The sequence below is a fragment of the Elephantulus edwardii genome, unplaced genomic scaffold (assembly GCF_000299155.1).
Source record: "Elephantulus edwardii isolate Elephantulus edwardi_28Jun2011 unplaced genomic scaffold, EleEdw1.0 scaffold00159, whole genome shotgun sequence".
In the NCBI taxonomy this organism is placed as follows: domain Eukaryota; kingdom Metazoa; phylum Chordata; class Mammalia; order Macroscelidea; family Macroscelididae; genus Elephantulus; species Elephantulus edwardii.
The window spans coordinates 177543-177868 of record NW_006399909.1 but is presented as its reverse complement, the minus strand read 5'-3'; positions in this window follow the sequence as shown (position 1 = coordinate 177868).

Below are 326 nucleotides of genomic sequence, written 5' to 3'. Positions count from 1 at the left end.
TGATTGGTTTTGAGTCGAGCAGGAGTCATAGTGATTCTATGAACAAAAGACCAATGCCTTTTCATAACTATCATCATTTCTCCAAGTTCATAGTTCCCAGAGGAATGTGGCTTAGGAAGTTGATGACACTCCTGCTTCCAAACCTGGTTTTCAACCGGGAGCTCCATCAAACACTATTCACATTTGGAAATAACTATGGTGCTTGATGCCCCGATGGGGCAAGGTTCAGCATCACAGCAAACCCAGATTAATTATACGGCACATTGACAAAGAGTGATGTACAAAGTGGAAGAGTGTTCCTTCAGATATAATAACACTAGTCTCAT